Here is a 19,385-nt window from a genome sequence, read left to right as displayed (position 1 = left end):
TAGTTTACCCTACTTGAAATTCCACTGATTCCTGTATAACAACATAGCTTATTTTCTCATTAGTTAAGTGCAAGTCACAAAAATACTCCAAATACTAAAATGGATTCGCCTCCTCCGAATTTCCTACCCTTCAACTAGTTTACTAACAATTGTTTCAGGTACTCTATAATTTAGCTTTACAAGTTAGAACTAAAGTTTTAAAATAAGATCTGCCTGTCATTATTTCTCAGAGGTGATACACTAATTTAAGCAACTAAGGAAAAAACAACAAATGTTGGAAACATTCAGTAGAGCAGCATTTGTACAGAGTTAACACTGCAGGTTAATGCCCTTTCCAAATTAAAGCAACGTATTAAATACATTAAAAACATGGAATTAGTGGTACAAAATACAGCTCTTAAATACTTAGAAATTAAAATACAAAAATCAGCTACATAAACATATTTTACTGCTTAGTCAACACAAGATTGTGTTGAATCACAATTCGTACATTGCCGGGAACAGCAAAAAAAAACCACAACTCGGAACCCTCTAGAAAACGCCGAACTAAAGAAACTATTCAAGACAAAAACCTAGATTTCAATGCACCTATTTCGAGAGCATCGATTCAAAACGAACATTAAAAATAGCTGCGCTACAGAAACAGGAACCTCCATAAATTTGCACACATTAATAGGGTGGGGTCACCGCCGAGAATGGCAAATGAGGTCGAGCAAAAGTAGTGCTGCCGTCGACCGACTGGAGATATTGAAACCATCTCACAGGTTTCAGAACTACCGAGCTACATTCCGATCTCAAACGTTCCAAAAACATTTTCTTACAAAATATATTTTAAGTGTCATGGAAACCACTACAAAAACGCCAATCAACCTTATTATGCAGCAGAGGAATTTACCCTGATCACGTGAATTATCCATCGCGTAGGGTTAACCTGCGATAAACAAGACAACTGCTGTCGCCATCTTGTTTTGACGCAGCTTTAAAGACACGGATACCTACTAGCATTATATTAGCTTTTCGTTGGGTTGTATGGTGGTCTAAAAGTAGATTTGTTCAGTAGGTTAGTCTTTCCCGAGTGCTACTAATCAAATTCAGCCGACAGGATTCCCCTCACATCACAACGCCCAACCGTGTCCTATAATGGCGCCCACGTATCATTAACACCATCCTAATAGAATTGATCTTGCGCTAGGCTCCACCTGCATGCGGTGGGGATAACGTCATTGATAGCCAATCTGAGGGGGAAGAGAGTGCACCGCAAACCAATGGCTAGTCGAGAAGGAAGTAACTCACAGAAACACATCAAAGCACGCAATGTTTGTCCCTTTTTTTTGTCGGAACTGAGAAAAAAATGCGCCATTTTATAGAGGATCAAATACAGAACAACAGCAACGCTACTCCGAACACAGAAATAAATAACGTCTGCACGCGCTTCACATTAACACTAATACACAGCTTCACCTCGAACCACAAAGTAGCACCGTTTTACGCTAATCATGGTGGAAATTTTCTCCAGCGCGCTGCCACCACAGCCAAAAACGAAATGCCAATGCCAAGGTCCTGCGCCGGTTCTTTATACGCATGCGTGCCGGGCTCGCCGCCCTTCACCACCGCCCCGTAGACCCCGTAGAACGACGTTCCGTAGCCGCCATTTTCCAAAGAAGGGGAGTAAATCGTATACAGAGATAGCAACAGATTCCACAGACCGCTCTCAAAAACTAAATTTCTTTTTTTATTGTGGACTACGTTATCCTGTAACAGTCTATCCTCTATTTCCGTTGCTAAGGACAGACTGTTAAGCTTGAAATAACAGTGAACGCTGCGGTGTGATTAGAAATATAGGACTATTTGTATATTTACGTTGTGTTGGAGATTTACGTTATATTGCATTGTTTTGGTTTGCCAAAACGAGTTTAACGGAGACTTTCTATCGGCTCGGTGGACCTTTCAGGTAAGATGTTGTTATATGGCATCTGTCAGAGGAGTTCTGTGAGGAAATGTCTAATTTAAACAGAATGTGCATTGATTCAATCCCCCCTCTGTGACAACCGAGGTGGTAGGTTTGGTTACTGACTGACATCGCGAAATATGGCGGGTTAGGGAAACCGTTTTTTTAAATCCAGGGGATCACAGTTCACAACAACATTTTGCAATACAACTATCTGTATACATATATGTATAAGATGCATATCTATGATACGTACCTCACGGCAGTCTGTTAGGGTTCAACATCATATTTTGAGTCCCAGCTTTCTTCAACTTTGGTTTCTCTAAGTCTTTCATAAATAAACATTTCCGTTTTACTCCATTTTAGTTTGCAAAATGAAAAGAAACGTCTCTGTTATATGTACTCGGTTTAGAACACACTGTCATCTCTATTTACGAAAGATACAGGAAATATTCGGGGTTTAGAAATATAATGCGTCGGTCACGCAAAAGTACTGCTTTTAGCTCTTCTGCGATTCTTATGTTAATGTTTATAATTCTATTTATTAGCTAGTTTTATAAAGAATTCTACTAAAATAGCAGTCACATAAAATAACTACATTTGACATACACTTCAGGTAACGGATATCGTACTTCGTATTCGAGAGGGAAGGTGGACCAATGCAAACGTGGAACCAAAACATATTGGGGGAGGGTGGATTTGTTTATATTGATGTTTTGGGATGAAGAAGAAAGTTTTGCACAATACATTTTACTTCAATTCACAGTTTTTGTAAAGACTTCAAAGAATTCTAAACAGGCCTCAGTGAGCGATTATTCCACCTTTTCCAAGGTGCGCAAAGTGAAATGTCATTATATTTTCATAGCCTTTTATATTTATAATTAAAAGAATGAAGCTGAATCAAGAATATATTACTTTACAACTTTCTTCATGATTTATTAAAATTATATTCTTGACATGTCAACCGACCAGTACGTAGATAAATTTTATTTGCTTCAGTACAGTATTATTCATCCTTGAAATTGGTTATACATAATAAATAAGCAAAATTTGTTAATTTTCCCGAAATGTCTAGGGAAAAATTGTCTTCTTAAAGTGTCTGAAGCAACTCTTTTGTCCTTAGCGCTGTCAGAAAAAATGGCGGACATTTAGTATTATAGTAAATGTAGTCGACTTGCGTTTCCCACACCCCTTGCCGTGATCGTTTCGTCTGTCCTAAGTTACTGTAATTTTGGAAGTAGATTACAAAAAGTCTTCTAGATTTGCTACAAATTAGACTCGGTCTATATTCCTTTATGAGTTGTAGAAATCTTATAAAGAGATTTTGCTAACATTTCGAAATATGTTTTTCAGAACGTTATTCGGAAACTGGATTCAGTATTTTAGTGTAATTATTTTCTAATAATATTGCGCATTTTGTTAACGGTATATGTTCGATACTTGATTAAATAGAAAACGCAAAAAACTAAAGTGGTTTAATGCTTAAAGGTCCTTAAGTGGCAAGTGAAACTACAGCACTTATTCTACAATAACGTGCTCTAAAATATAGTAATTATAATAACTTAGAAAATAACTTGTATATATGTATGTATGTTGAGTGTGTATATGTGCTTTAATTGAGTTTTAATGGACCACAGATAATTGTGTGTCATGGTCATGGAACATGATTTTTTGCTCCAAAATGTAAGGAAGGTCAAGGTGGTTTTATTTTGACAGATTAGAGTTGACTATATCTATGTATAATATTTTGTTTAAAGTGTTGTAATGTCCTGTTTTTAATGGTGTGTGAATGGAAGTACATGTACAATATGCTATATAGATGGAACAGGGTAATCAAACTTGGGTGTTCAACCAGTGTTCAAAAGTGAGCAAACTGCAATTACAAAAAGAAAGAAATAATAATAATAAGTAAACATTAAATATCAAGACCATGAGATGAAGAGTCCTTAAAAGTGAGTCCATAGATTGTGGGAAAATTTCAAAGATAGGGCAAGTGAAGTTGTCCCCTTTGGTTCAAGAGCCTGATGGTTGAGGGGTAATAACTGCCTGAACTTGATGGTGTGAGTTCTGAGGCTCCTGTACCTCCTTCCTGATGGCAACAATGAGCAGAGAGCCTGACCTGTGTGGTGATCATAAAGTAATAACTACTCTATTGAACTGCAGCTGTCCCCAGATGGAATTAAATCTGGTATTGGTATAAAGTTCATGGTAGGTGACGATAGCTTTTGAAATAGGGCAGAGAGAGAGAGAGATAAATTGGGTACAAGCAGGAAGTCTCAAATCCTTAAAAAATACATGTGTCTTCAGGGAACAGGAAATGTTAAAAAAAAACTGCCTAAGACTAAATTTTAAAGTCCTTAGTTTGTGCAATGGTACCCTATTAAACAGCAAACAGAACTGATATTACTTTACAATTGAAATTAAAATTTTATTTATATATTGTAATATTTTTATTTAGTTAGACCCAAATGAGGCACATACATACACCTTCTATTTAAATTACATATTTGCAATTTAATTGCCTATTTGATATGACTTTAGGGGAGAGGGTGTATCATATCTAGCTCCTGCCTGGCATCCAGGCACCCATTTCTCAGATTGGAAAATGGATATCAATCAAGCTGGGAGTTGTAGATTATGTCTTTCCTTCCTGATGTGCATGATTTGGTACTTTACCAGTGGTGCCTGGTCAACTTGTAATCCCATTTAAAATAAAATGGACCATTGGATCTTGCAGCTTTGCTGTAAGTTAATTAGGATTTCTCAATTCTTCTGCTTTAATTAACATCTTCAAATTTGCTGAAGAGCGATACTAAAACCCTTTCTCTTTAACAAAGTGCAGATGACAAATGAAAGCAATAGTAGACGTTCAGAACATAAAATAGTGAAATATATCAAGAAGGATAAACATTAGATAATAAGTGGGTTGATTAGCATTTCATGGGCATTAATCTTATTAACTGGCACTTTTACACCATGTAGTAGCATCATTAGCTTTCACTTTATACTTAAAGGTGTAAATCCGGGAGTTTTTTGATATGGTGGCTAAGTGAAACCTGTTTATGAGAGGCTGATTCTGGAGGAGAGCAAATTCTGAAGGACAGATTATTTCTTCCTTACAACAAATTGCTTTTTTTAAAATCACACTAATAGTGGTGAATACAATGAATTTACCATTATTTTCTTAACTATTTTGGGGACATTGAATAAGTACTTTATAATATAAATGCTATACATTTTTTTAAAAGCTCCGCAAAACCTTATTTTCAAAAGATGTGATTTCAAAATTGTACATTTTTATTGTCTTGTCACTTGTGGCTTGAGCAGTCAGAATGGGGGGTGGGGTGGTTTCAGAACTTGGTTAAGAACAGGTCTTCAGGTATATGAAGTGTGGTTTCAATGAGATAATTTAGTTGTATTTTCATTCAAATATTAGCATGTCAATACTGTCGTTCAATCTTGGTCATAAGGTCAGAGCACAGAAACGTGTTCTGGCCTACCAAGTCCATGCTGGCAGTACTGCTCATCTGTATTAATCTTATTTCCCTTCATTAGGTGTGCATCTTCCTATGCCTTGACAATTTAAGCACTTGTCTAAAAGTTTCTTAAACATAGTTATTATGTCTGATTCCATCAACTCTTTCCAGCACCAAGTTCTGTTTATCAGTTATTCTGTGTGTAAAAGAAAATAACTTTTCCGTCAAATTCCATATGTACTAAAGAAATAAAACTGTAGAGAGATTGGAGAAGCAGTAAATAGATTTGGTTGGGGCATGTTGCATTGCAAGTTTAAAAACCAGAAAATGTAAGGCTGATGTGCCTCAGAACTTTCACTGGTCTGAGGATGTCATACATTTAACAAATTTATATGATAGTTTCCATTATTAAATATGAATCCATGGTCACAGATTAACAAGGATTGTGCAGGCATTTTTCTTATACAGATAAGAGCCTGACAAAAATGTATGAATTTGAACAACTGTAGTTCAGTAGAAAAGATAAGGAAGCCATTCAACTCAATAAGGGTGGGTGACTCTTTAGTTGAAAGAGTCATTCACCCTTATTTAACTTTCTTCTATAACAACCGTAATCCTAGGGATGACAGATCTTCAGCTATACATCCAAATGTTGTTTGAATGTGATGAACATTCTGGCTTTACCACTTTGTTAGTGAATTTAGATCCCTGATAAATTCTGGATGGGGAAAAAAATTTCCCTTTCCCTCTAATACTTCTGCCAATTACTTTCTATCCCCCTGGCTTTGAACTTTCTGCTAAAGAAAATGAACCCTATCACTCTGTCCCATTATTTTATGTACTTCAACCATGTCTTCTCTATTCTTCATCTGCACCCACTATCCACCCCCCCGCCCCACCTTCTCTGTTGCAAATAAAATTACCCTGGATTATCTAACTTTCCTTATAGCTTCCATTTACCAATACCATCAGCATCTTTGTACGTAAATCTTGTCTTCAACTTCTCCTTTATAATCTCAATTTATCTGGGCTAATAATTATTTAACTTTACATGCATAAATGTGGGGAAAATGTATGTTTTAGGGGACCATAACTAGCAGTAATATAAATTTATTGATAGACTATACAATGATTATTTTTATGTTTTTACATACATAGATATATAGCCAGAATTAGAAATTCACTGTATAAGCTGTTATTTTCCATGAACATTTGCAAACACCATATTTTCCAAATATGTTGGATAGAATTGGTTTCACAAGTCAGAGCTTGTCACTTAGCTGACCTATCTCAGATTTACTTTGTATAAAGTTACAAAATATGACATTTTTAATTGATGCTGTGCTCTTTTGATATCACAGGCTCTTTATCAGTTATATACTCATTCAAGTAATAGCATTATAAGGAAGAATATATCTGGATATGTTAGTAATATTGCAATTTAATGAAGAATTAACCCTTGACTTTCTGAATCAGTGTTCAATATTTCAGTTGAAGAGATAAAATGAAATTGAACTGTTATTGTGCTTCCATTAAAATATTTTGATTAGGTTACAATATCATGGAAGTAAATCACCAAGCATTTGTGAAAAACATGACAGATTTTACAGTTAAGTCCCTGAAGTGTTATTGTAAGTTCAAAGTGCAAACAGACCAATAACAAACCATTTGTTGTGGTATATTCAACACACTTGAGAGAGCAAAATTGTCTGTTATTCTGTATTATACTGTAAATGAAGAAGTTCACAGTATGTTTATTATCAAAGTACATATATGTCACCAGGTACAACCCTGACATTAATTTTCTTCTGGGAAAATACTCAATAAATCCATAATAGAATAATAGCCATAATACAATCACTGAAAGACCACACCGACTTGGGTGTTCAACTAGTGTGCAAAAGGCACAAACTGCAAATGCCAAAAGAAAGAAATTATAATAATAATTAATGTCGAGAACTTGAGATGGAGTCCTTGAAAGTGAGTCCATTGGTTTTTTGGGAACATCTCAATAATAAAGTGAATTTGGTTCAAGAACCTGATGGTTGAGGGGTAAGAACTTCCTGAACCTGGTCGTGTGAGGCCTGGGGCTCCTGTATCTTCATCCTTGATGGTAGCAATGAGAAGAGAGCATATCCTGGGTGGGGGGTGGGGTGGGCAGGGTTCCCTGATGATGGATGCTGTGATGACATTTTATGTAGATGTGCTCAATGTTGGGGAGGGCTTTACCCACAATGGACTGGGCTGTGTCACTGCCTTTTGTATGATTTTCCATTTAAGGGCATTGGTGTTCAAATACCAGGCTGTGATGCAGCCAGTCAATATACTCTCCACTACACATCTATAGGAGTTTATTAAAGTTTTAGATGTCATGCCAAATTTTTGTAAACCTCTAAGGAAGTAGAGGTGCTTCTGTGCTTTCTTCCTAATTGCACTTACTTGCTAGGTCCAGGACAGGTTCCCCGAAATAATAACACCAGGAATTTAAAATTGCTGACCCTTTCCACCTCTGATTCACTAATGAGAACTGGCTCATGGACCTCTGGTTTTCTCCTCCTGAAGTCAATAATCAGTTCCTTGGTCTTGGTGACATTGACTAAGAGGTTGTTGCTGTTGCTCCACGCAGCCAGATTTTCAGTCTCCCTGTCTTATGCTGATTTGCCACCACATTTGATAACAGCCCACAACAGTCGCATCATCAGCAAACTTGTATATGGTGTTGGAGCTGAACTTAGCCACGTAGTCATAGGTGTAAAGCAAGTAGAGCAGGGGGCTGAGCACACATCCCTGTGGTGCACCTGTGCTGATGGAGATTGTGGAGGAGATGTTTTTGCCAATCTAAACCAAATGGGGCCTGCCAGTGAGAAAATTGAGGATCTAATTGTACAAGGAGGTATTGAGGCCAAGATCTTGAAGCTATTGATTAGATTTGAGGGGAATATGGTATTGAATGCTGAGCTGTAGTCGATTAAAAAGCATCCTGTTGTATACATCTTTGCTGTCTAGGTGTTCCAGGGTTAAGTGAAGAGCCAGTGAGATGGCATCTCTGGACCTATTATTTGATAGGCAAATTGGAGCAGAGCCAGGTTGTTTCTCAGGTAGGAGTTGATATGGTTCATAACTAACCTCTCAAAACACTTCATTACCATGGATTTCAGTGCTATTGGACGATAGTCATTGAGGCAGGTTACTATGTTCTTCTTAAGCACTGGTATAATTGAAGCCTGTTTGAAGCAGATGGGTACCTCAGACTGCTGAACTGAGAGGTTAAAGATCTCAGTGAACACTCCTGCCAGTTGATCAGTACAAATTTTTAGTACTTGGCCAGGTACGCCGTCTGGGTCGGATTCTTTCTGTGGGTTCACCCTCCTGAATGCTGCTCGTACGTCGGTCTCAGAGACTAAAATCATTGGATCATCAGGGGCAATGGGAGTTCATGAAGGTTCCTCCATATTTTGATGGTCAAATTGAGCTCTTCTGGAAGCAAAGCCCTGTTGTCACTTATGTTGCTTGATTTAACTTTATAAGAGATGATAGTATTCAAGTCCTGCCACGACTGTGGGGCATCCTTGTGGATTCAAGTTTAGTCCTGAACTCCCATTTTGCCTGTGAGATGGCTTTCTGGAGATTGTATCTGGACCTCTTGTAACTTACTTGGTTACCAGACTTCAATGCCTCTGGTCTGGCCCTCAACAGATTGAGGATCTCATGGTTCGTGCAGGGGTTCTGGTTGTTGAACACTGAATGATTTAGTGAGGACATACTCATCTACAACTGTTTTCATAAAGTCCGTGACAACCATAGTGTATTCATTCAGATCCACAGATGAAACCTTGAACACAGCCCAGTCCACCAACTTGAAGCCTCTTGCGACCACCTTTTTGTTGGGTCTTAATCTCTGGAGCTTTGCTGTTTGGGCTCTGATGTATGTAGGTAGGAGAAGGACACCAAGTGATCCAATTTACAAAAATGTGGTCTGGGCATGGAACAGTAGGCATTCTTTATCTTTGTATAACAGTGGTCTAGTTTATTGGGACCTCTGGTGCTATAGGTTATATACTGATGGAAATTGGGCAGAGTTTTCTTCAAACAAGCCTGGCTGAAGTCCCTGACTATGATTTGAAATGTTTTGGGATGAACTGTTTCTCGTTTGGAGACCGCATCATGCAGTATGTCAAGTGCTTGATTATAGTCGGCTGATATATAGAAGTTAAACAGTTAAAATAGTTGCGTTGCTGAGGCACAGTTTTAATATCCAGTATCAGCCGACTGATCAGGAAACAATGCGGATGTTGATAACTTTAGAATCAAATTTCTGGAAATACAGTTGATCTCCTGTAAAGAGGAGAATATTGCAGAACATTAGCCGTGCACTTCTTAACATACATTTTTGAGCGAAAAGATGCAGGCCCAAGGTGTCATAATTTTTTCCATGATCAAACAGGGCTTTCATTTCTAATTTTAAAGCAGAGGATGAGCCTAGCAATGGAAATCCAGCATTCATACCTCAAATGTTCACATTTTTATTAGCCGTGCACTTCTTAAGATACATTTTTGAGCGAAAAGATGCATGCCCAAGGTGTCATAACTTTTTCCATGATCAAACAGGGCTTTCATTTCTAATTTTAAAGCAGAAGATGAGCCTAGCAATGGAAATCCAGCATTCATACCTCGTGTTCACATTTTTAGTAATTGTCTATCTTTATTACAATTTCCTTAGAATATACTGTTATACCTGTGGGGTGTGTGTGGATATTGGAAGGATTCTCCTATGTAATACAAGGAACATCAACTAAGAGTGATGTATCATAATAGATGTTCAAGTTTGAGTTTATTGTCATTCAACCATGTACATGTATACCACCAAGTGTGACAATGTTCTTCTGGACCAAGGTGCACAACATGGTAACATATAACTCAACACATAACATATAAGGTAATATTACCACAAAAAAGTTAACCAATAAGAAGTTGCATTTCTGACACAAGTTTAAAAAGTAATCTCTATAACTCTGCTGATGCTTCATACTTGATGAAATCTGGTGGCAGGGAGTTCAGTAGTTTCATGACCTGGGGGAAGAAGCTGTTTCCCATCCTCATAGTCCTTGTCCTAATGCTACGGAACCTCCTGCCAGATGGTAGAAGGTGAAAGAGATTGTTAGACAGATTGTAGGGATCATTGACAATACTAAAGGCCCTGGGTACATAATGATCCTGATAAATATCGTGGACAGGTGGAAGAGAGATACTGATGATTCTCTCAGTAGCTGTCTCAGTCCTTTGTAGGGATTTGCAATCAGATTGCCTTCCAATTCCCGTACCAGACGGTGATGCAGCTGGTTAGGACACTTGCAGTGGTTCTTCTGTAAAAATTAGTTAGAATGGGAGGGAAAGGGAGCCTTGCTCGCCTCAATCTCCTTAGGAAGTGGAGATGCTGTTATGCTTTCTTGACTAAACAGGTGGTGTTCATGGACCAGGTAAGATTGTCTATTCTGTGCACCCCCAGAAACTTGGTGCTCCTAGCTCTTTCCATGGAGGAGCGGTTTGGATACAATGAGGAGTGGTCTGCCTGCACCTTTCTAAAGACCACAATCATCTCTTTGGTCTTATTCATGTTGAGACTCAAGTTAATATACTCATACTGTTCTACCATCTGCTCTACTTTATCTCTGTATATTGTCCCATTGTTGTCATTCATGAGGCTAACCACTGTTGTCTTAAGAGCGAACTTGATTTGGCTTGAAGTAGATCTAGCAGGGCTATCATTGCGATGGCAGTGAGCTGAGCACGAAGCCTTGGGGAGATGCCATTACTCAGTGTGATGGACCTACAGATGTTGCTGACTGACTAATCGTTCTGTCAAGAAGTCCAATTTCCACTTAAAGAGGTGTTAAGATGCAACAAAGACAATTTACTCACCAGTTTCTGAGGGATGATTGTATTAAATGCTGTGCTGAAGTTGATAAAACAGCATTCTGATGTATTGGGCACCGTTTTCCAGGGTGGAATGCAGAGGCTATGGCATCATCAGTGAACTGATTTGAGCTCTAACTGGAAAGGGTCCAATGTGGCAGTTTTTATATAGATAAAGTGTTAGGTGATTGAGATTTTATGAATTTTTAACTTTCTGAGTAGGACAGGTTGAGGTAATTTAAAGCAAAGATCTATGGAATTGGCAGGGTACATTTGAATTGAATTGACCATGTTTCTCACATACATGAGAGTAAAAATCTTTACGTTATGTCTCTGTCTAAATGTATAATTTATAGTAATTTGTAATAAATAGTATATACAACAGAACAGTCAATATAGCATAGAAATACAATTGTATCTGATGGCCTGGTGGAAAAATCTGTCCCGGAGCCTGTTGGTCCCAGCTTTTATGCTACGGTACCATTTCCCGGATGGTAATGGCTGGAACAGTTTATGGTTGGGGTGACTCAGGTCCCCAGTGATCCTTCAGGCCCTTTTTACCCACCTGCCTTTGTAAATGTCCTGAATAGTGGGAAGTTCACATCTCCAGATGCGCTGGGCAGTCCGCACAACTTTCTGCAGAGTCCTGCAGGTGAGGGAAGTACAGTTCCCATACCAGGCAATGATGCAGCCAGTCAGAATGTGCCCCTGCAGAAAGTCCTTGGGATTTGGGGATTCATGCCAAACTTCAACCGGCTGAGGTGAAAGAGGTGCTGTTTTGCTTTTTTCACCACACAGCCGGTACGTACAGAGCACGTGAGATCCTTGGTGATGTGTATGCTGAGGAACTTAAAGCTGTTCACCCTTTCAACCCCAGATCCATTGATTCAATAGGGGTTAGCCCATCTCCATTCCTCCTTTAGTTCACAACCAGCTCCTTTGTTTTTGCAACATTGAAGGAGAGGTTGTTTTCTTGACATCACTGTGTCAGGGTGATGACTTCTTCTCTGTAGGCTGCCTCATTGTTATTTGAGATAAGGCCAATCAATATTGTATGGTCAGCAAATTTAATTAGCAGATTGGAGCTGTGGGTGGCGACACAGTCAATGGGTATACAGAGAGTGAAGGAGGGGGCTTAGGACACAGCCCTGTGTTGATAACTTGCTGTACTTATTATTCTCCTTTTCATTGCTGTTTAAGAGTTTATGAAATAAATTTCTTAGTATTGTAAATGAGATCTCTGGAATTTTCTCAAGTTATGCTGCACTTTGTTAGTTTTCATATTGATTTGATGTTTATGATCCCTACACACCTGTGGAACAAAACAATGCCATGTGCCATATTAATAAAAGTCTAAGTATATGCAAAGTTCATCTGTTAGGAGTGTGAAGAGCCTGCAGGTCACTACTTCTGTCATTATCCAATTGCAGTTTGACATCAATGCTGATATTTTGGAGCACTGACACCTGGCTATGCCCTCCCTTAATCCGATACAGCTGAATAAATGATAATTTGGTTAGACTGTCTCTCTCTCCCATTGAATGAAGGATAGAAGGATGATTAACTGCTTACGGATGTGTTGCTAGTTGATTTTTCTTTCTGGCTGCTATGATTCTTCTAGTGCTTAATAGGTTATGTAGTTGGTTCAAGTCACAAAACTCTATAGTGAGTGTTGCTGGGTGTCTGTCATTTGGAACCACATTCATCCATTCAAGCAGAGAGTATTCTATCATGCTTATGATTTGTGCCTTGTAAATAAAGGTTTCGGAATGCCACTTTCTACTGATACCCTGTCTCTGACCTACCCTGATAGCACAGTGTTTGTGTATTCCAGTTATGTCCTCGTATAATGGTTGGTGATGATAATAAATCAGTTGCGGTAATGCCATTCATTGTCAAGGATGGGTGGTTAGACTTTCATTGGAGATCGTCATCACTTGGGGGAAAGAGGAAAGAAGTCAAGTGTTTCACCTTCTGTCATGCCATTAATATGAGTCTTGAATGTTAGAGCTTAGTCCTGATTGATGTCTAATTAATGGTGAATTGTACAGTAAATTCAATAGTGACTGGACATTGATTGGTTAATAGGTTATAGCATTTGAAGATATACGCATTGATGTCAGATGCTTGTGAACCTTAGGTTCTCTGGGCTTGACTGCTGGGAATAATGTGCATTATTAGCTGTTCCTGTTTCTTTTGAAAGCCTTTCAGCAATCTGTAGATAGCGATTAACTTTTCTATTTTACACGACCTCCACCGAAGTTCTAATATGGGGTTGGAAATTTTGGAGTCCCCTCTCCCGTACTATGCCATTCTGCAACGGTTTCTCAGTCTGAAGAGCCTACTTCAGCCACAAGTCTAGTTTTGACACAGTCAGTGTTGACATCCTGTTGATGCACCAGCCAGTGAACAGGGTGAATAGGTCTGACTGGAAGCAAAAATCATTAAAATCATAGGCAGCATAAGGCTAGAGTGCCACTTAGGTTGTAAATCCTGTGCTTGTTTCAGGAGTTTTTCACCATTGCCTTCCCCACAATAATTTGTATTGAATCATATTAAAGAAAGTGCTTTAAGAATAATTTCGATTTTTTTTTTTGTAGAGTCCTGTACTTGAACTTAGCAGCACGGGCACTAATGAGAAAGATCATACCTCTGTTTTACTAATACCTTTCTTGAATATCCTTCTACAATCTAATATGTAATGTAGGTAAGCACCAGGCTCCTCATTTTCAACTTTCTGTATAAAACAATTTCTTTTGCATTGTGTTTTAAATCATTTGCATTTAATGGTTTATCTGCAACATTCGCCTACCAACTACATGTTGTTGTTACAACTACTAGTTTCATGTACACTGTCCAATCCATTTATAATTTTAGATTCATCTACTCAATTTGTGTTAGTCCTTGTTTGCAATCTCACTGGTACCCCAGCTGTCTGAAACTGAGGCTGGGGTTGTATATGAAATTCATCCATCAATTGCACACTAATTTCTCCCATTTGACTTTTCTGATTATCTGGCTTTTCTATGTACTTGAAAATAAAGTTTTTAAAGGAGTTTCATTTTAAGTCATTTATGTCTAATACAATGAGCAAAATTATCTCTAGAGAGGAGGCTGTAGTATTGTTTATTTAAAATCAGATTGAATTCCAGGATAATTTTTTTTAACAAATCCTTTCCAATGTATACCATGCAAGCAATTATAGATAATATCAGCAGTATTCTATCTGTGTAAATATCCCACAAAAATCTCCTAATTTCATCGTATTCTAAAAACAGATTCCTATTCCTTCCTCTCCTGTCTTTAATATAATTTCCCAATAAATGCACAATGCTATTCCTTTTAGTTACTTGTAATTTTGGGCTCCCACATCATATGACTCTGAGTAAACCCACTTTTAATTGAAATTCTGTATTTTTATATTTTATCATGGATTAAAGGTTTGAACCAACTTGCAATAAATGCCATCAAACAATAATGGACATGAAGCCGAAGAATTAATTATTAGGATGGAGTTGTAGGGAAATGAGAAGTTTGATTAAAGAATTTGGTTTTAAGAAACTAGAAGAAAAATTTGGAGAAGTATTCGAATTTAGTGAAGTATTCCCATGTATTCATTGTAGGCTGGTGAAGTCATGGTGAAGTGATGTGTAAAGAACATGAGCTGCCAGAAGAATGCAGAGTTATGGTGGTTCCAAGATCAGGCCACAAGGAAATGTAAAACTGAGTGTTTTCAATTACCTCACCTGGATCTAGAGTACTTTAGTAATGAAGATCTTGGCATGAGACAGGATGAAGCAGCTGAATTTTGTGTGACCAGATGTTCAGTGTTGGAAAGATATGAGGATGATTTAATGAATACTGAAAAAAAATGTCTTAGTCATACAAATGCTGAGATTTCTAAGTTAACTTTTACAGATTTCTGTTTTCTGTGAATTAGGAAACTAAAATAAATATTATTTTATAATATCAATAGTCTGTATACAGTGCCTTGAAAAGTATTCAGCCCCCACAACTATTTTCACATTTTACTGTCTCATTTTCTAAATTTAGTATGTATTGAAGTAGGACTTGTTGAACTAATCTATAAAACATTGTGCATCTTGTCAAATCAAAAGAAAAATTCCAAAGCCTGTCAACAATTTACTAAAAATTAAAAACCAAAATAGTGAGCCTGAAAAATATCCACCCCCTTTGTGATTAATATGCTAACTTTTCTCAGGTGCAATAAACAGTATTACCTTACCAACTGATCCAACCTGTTGATATCGAAAATTGGAGGATCGCCTGTTTTCAATGAATTTGTAAGAATAAATACACCCTTTTTCTGAAAGGTCCAGCACTATGATAGATTTTCAACAGACCAAACCAAAATGAAAACAAAAGAGCATTCAATACAAGTCAAGGAAATGATAAATAGAGAAGCACAAATCTGGGGAAGGGTACAAGATCATCTCAAAGGCACCAAACTTTCCAAGGTATGCTCCACCACAGTGTAATCCATCATAAAAAAATGGAAAAGCTGTGAAATTGCAATTACACTGCCCAGGTCAGGCTGCCCCTCTAAACTTAGTTGCTGGAGAAGAATGGCACTTGTAAGAGAGGCTACTGTGACACCAACAGTCACTCTTAAGTGAGCTGTTCAGCTGTATTAGAGATGAAGTTCATGGCTGCACAATTTCTAATGCCTTGCACAAAAAAGGTATTTATGGAAGAGTGGCAAAGAAGAAGCCCAGGTTAAAAAAAAAGCATATCCTTGCCTGTAAAGAATTTGTGAAGTGTTACGTAGAAGGGACTGTAAAGATGTGGAAGAAGGCCCTGTGGTCAGATGAGACTAAAGTGGAACTTTTTGGCCTCAACGCTAAGCAGTATATGTTGCGTAAATCTAGTACTGCGCATCAACCAGGTAACACCATCCTTACTGTAAAGTATGGTGGAGGTAGCATCATGCTATAGGAATACTTTTCTGCAGCAGGAACTGAAAATATAGTCAGGATTGATAAGAAGATGAGTGCTACTACAGACATCCCACCTCTCCCGGAAGATCCAGGAGCCTCCCACATACATCCTGATTGGTCTCTCTTCGTGCTAAGAGTGGTCCCCAGCCACCGGGCCGTGAGGAAACAATATGATTTGGCAATATGAAACGATATGAGTCATTTGCACCTTTCCTCATTCCCTGTCACGCACTGTTGAACTTGAACACACACGAGGTCATTACGCAAGCGTCATCCATGTCAGCGCGGGAAGGAGATCAACTCCTCGAGCTTGCAAATGACGGTGGGCTGAAAAGTATGTTTGACATAACATCTCTGCCGGCATTCTGAATCAAAGTCAAGGCTAAATATCCTGAGATAGCCATGAAAGCACTGAAAACGTTGCTTCCATTTCCAACATCATATCGCTGCGAAGCGGAGTTTTCCACAATGAATGCAACGAAAACTAAATTGCGGAATAGACTGGAACCCCTTTCGAGTATCGCTGTCTCCAATCACCCCTCGATGGGATCGTCTTGTTGCAGAAAAACAAGCCCAGGGCTCGCACTGATTCAGTGATATTGGTGTGTTGCAATGATTTTATATGTTAATACGGGGAAAGTATGCGCTGTGTGTTTAATATCCAAACGTTACTTAAAATGTTATGATGCTATTGACTTATCACCTATATTCCGGTCGTGATTAACAACCCCCCCCCCGGTCGGCTGGTCCGCAAGAATATTGTCAATATTAAGCCAGTCTCGGTGCAAAAAATGTTGGGGACCCCTGCTAAGTAGACCTATCAGTGTTCTCTGTGGGCAGGCTTTACAGTCGACCTCAAAAATAATGACAGTGTTGCTTGCTGCACTGTTTGCAACAGTGACTTTTCTATTGCCCGTGGTGGGTTAAAATGTAAAAGACGTGTTGAGGTGAGTTTAACAGGTGTCATTACAGCATAGCTAACGTTATTTAAACTATCTGGCTAGCTGCTAAGGAGCTACGCTATTGATGTCCTACGTGATGAGGCCAAACTCCCTGTAGGCTTGCTTAAAGTTGTAATAGAATAAACATGATAATATAATATAATATAAGTACATATTTTAATGTCACATTTGCTGCATATACCCAACTTGGTTTACAGATTAGACAAAATCACTAAACAAAGTATTACATACACCCTTGGAGGTCGGTGGGGGGGCGGGGTGGATATGGTGTTGCGGGGGCGTGGGGGTGTAGCAATGAGTTTTTGCAGGGTGGCATGTCTGCTACTAAATACAGAGAGGTCTTGGATAAAATCCTACTAGTCTCTTAAACTGGAGAGGAAGTTCGTCTTTCAGCAGTACACCCAAAGTATACTGCCAGAGCAACTGTGGAGTGGCTTCAGGTGAAAAAAATTGATTTCCTTTAGTGGCCCAGTCAGATTTTTGACTAGATTGAGCATCTCTGGCAACACCTCAGGATTCCTGTCCACCACTGCTCCCCAATTTGAGCAATTTTACAGGGAGAGATGGGCAAATCTTGCTCTATCACATTGTGTAAAGCTAATAGAGATTTATGCAAAAAAGACTACTGGTTGTATTAGCTGTGAGAGATGGGACAACTAGATACTGAGCAAAGGTGGGATGAGTACTTTTGAACTGCTGACATTTCAGTTTTTGAATTTTTAGTTTTTCATGCTTTACAATTTTTCTTTGTTTTTTGGGCTCTACTGTAAAAAAAAGGACATGATTTACAAATAAAAACTCTCAGTTAAATTGATCAAAATCTCTGGTTGTAACACTCATTTATGTGAACAAGGCACTATACATAATTTGTCATTGGTACCCCAGAACCTATAAGAAATAGTGAACACCACCAATGGGAATAGCAATTTACTGTAAGAGAGAAATTTTTGAAAAAAAGAAACTGAATGATGAAGGATTCTTCCCTGAGATTATATCAGAAGTGAAGTATTCTCAGTTTAACTGATTATTTGGAAATCTTCCTAACCTCTGGGAAATCAGTTACTGCTGAAATAGTTGGTACCCATGTTTTAAAGAGTTCTGTATTGATTCAGATGCCTTAATAAATAATAGTTGATGTAAGCTAGGGTATAGTTATGAGTTAAGACTTGACTGGCAGTGTTTTTAAATAACGTAATACGAATCGAGATTAGAATGAAAGACTAGTTTAGGTTTATTGGAATAGTCAAGTATGGAGTTGAAGAGCCTCAGCAGAGGTAGATAGATGTTTGATGAGTAAGGGGGTAAAAGATTACCTAAGTAGCTGGGAAGGAGACATTGATATTACCATCAGATCAGACATGATCTAATTGAATGTTGGGGCACATTGAAAGATTCAGTTATTCCACCCCTGCTCCTAATTCCTGCGTTCATAATCCAGGCTTTTATGAACAATTCTAAAATTGACTTCACCATCCAAGGTGTTGAATGAAAAGGCAGTGACTATACATGTTTATCACAGTCTTGTTGCAAATTTATTTTGGGTTTGGCTCCAAATACCATATGGGATATAAGGACATTCTTGTGTTACTTGCCTTTAAACTCTTGATTGAGAATGATGTGCCAGTTCAAGCTGCAATAAAATAGATTGAACAAATTTAGGATGCCTGAAGACCAAGCTGCCGGAGTTCTGTTTTCAGTAGTTAAAATGTTAAAGAGTGAAATACTTTTCTAAAGTAGTGCATTTTTTTTACTAACAGTTAGTCCTTTATATTTGAATTGAATTAGTTCACTATACAGTGTACAAAAGATCCACTTATGTTTTTGACAAACAAAAGGTAGCTTTTGATGAGTATTTTTGATGTCTAAGAGTTGGAAAGCATTAAAGAATTTAGTCAGTGGTCTTGTGGAAATTGAATATTGTGTTATTTAGGTTACAGAGTTGAAGACCATAAAATATACTGCTTTAGTGTTTATTCACATTCATGTTAAAAGCTCATGCATAGAAGAATCCAAGAAATTAATGTTATAAAGGGGAAAGCATATTGCTTGTGAAAATGCAGTCACAAATAAGATCTTGCATACTATTTTACCTAATAAGCTTTCTGTGTTTTAGTGAGCCCAGGATTTC

The 19,385-nt window shown here is 38.0% G+C and overlaps 1 protein-coding gene across 10 annotated transcripts in view; it reads left to right on the top strand.

Moving 5' to 3' along the window:
• Positions 1-1,638: 1,638 nt before the first annotated feature.
• The window catches only part of kmt2e (lysine (K)-specific methyltransferase 2E), a 131,303-nt gene continuing 113,556 nt past the window's right edge, over positions 1,639-19,385 (top strand). For all 10 annotated transcript variants that reach the window (XM_072241539.1, XM_072241540.1, XM_072241538.1 and 7 more), the window contains exon 1: positions 1,639-1,951. The gene's annotated coding sequence lies outside the window, so the exon portion shown is untranslated. The remainder of the gene's footprint in view (positions 1,952-19,385) is intronic.

The sequence above is a fragment of the Mobula birostris genome, chromosome 23, assembly GCF_030028105.1.
Source record: "Mobula birostris isolate sMobBir1 chromosome 23, sMobBir1.hap1, whole genome shotgun sequence".
Lineage (NCBI taxonomy): Eukaryota > Metazoa > Chordata > Chondrichthyes > Myliobatiformes > Myliobatidae > Mobula > Mobula birostris.
The sequence above is the reverse complement of the archived record's forward strand: the minus strand, read 5'-3'. Positions and strand labels throughout refer to the sequence as shown.